The 511-nt window shown below is 36.2% G+C and overlaps 1 protein-coding gene across 1 annotated transcript in view; it reads left to right on the top strand.

The window, feature by feature from the left end:
• The window catches only part of TANK (TRAF family member-associated NFKB activator), a 106,270-nt gene that overhangs the window by 29,840 nt on the left and 75,919 nt on the right, over positions 1-511 (top strand). The gene's annotated exons all lie outside the window — the stretch shown is intronic.

Raw genomic sequence — 511 nt, 5'->3', positions numbered from 1 at the left:
TCAATGTTCATTAGGGATATTGGTCTAAAATTCTCTTTTTTTGTTGTGTCTCTGCCAGGCTTTGGTATCAGGATGATGTTGGCCTCAAAAAATGAGGATTCCCTCTTTTTCTACTGATTGGAATAGTTTCAGAAGGAATGGTACCAGCTCCTCCTTGTACCTCTGGTAGAATTTGGCTGTGAATCCGTCTAGTCCTGTATATTTTTTTTTTGTTGGTAGGCTATTAATTATTGCCTCAATTTCAGAGCCTGCTATTGGTCTATTCAGGGATTCAACTTCTTCCTGGTTGGTTTAGTCTTGGGAAAGTGTATGTGTCCAGGAATTTATCCATTTCTTCTAGGTTTTCTAGTTTATTTGCATAGAGGTGTTTATAGTATTCTTGGATGGTACTTTGTATTTCTATGGGGTCAGTGGTAATATCCCCTTTATCATTTTTTATTGCTTCTATTTGATTCTTCTCTCTTTTCTTCTTTATTAGTCTTGCTAGCAGTCTATCAATTTTGTTGATCTT

The sequence above is a fragment of the Mandrillus leucophaeus genome, unplaced genomic scaffold (assembly GCF_000951045.1).
Source record: "Mandrillus leucophaeus isolate KB7577 unplaced genomic scaffold, Mleu.le_1.0 Scaffold110, whole genome shotgun sequence".
Classification (NCBI taxonomy): Eukaryota; Metazoa; Chordata; class Mammalia; order Primates; family Cercopithecidae; genus Mandrillus; species Mandrillus leucophaeus.
Note: the sequence above shows the minus strand (reverse complement) of the source record. Positions and strands in the feature narration are given on the sequence as shown.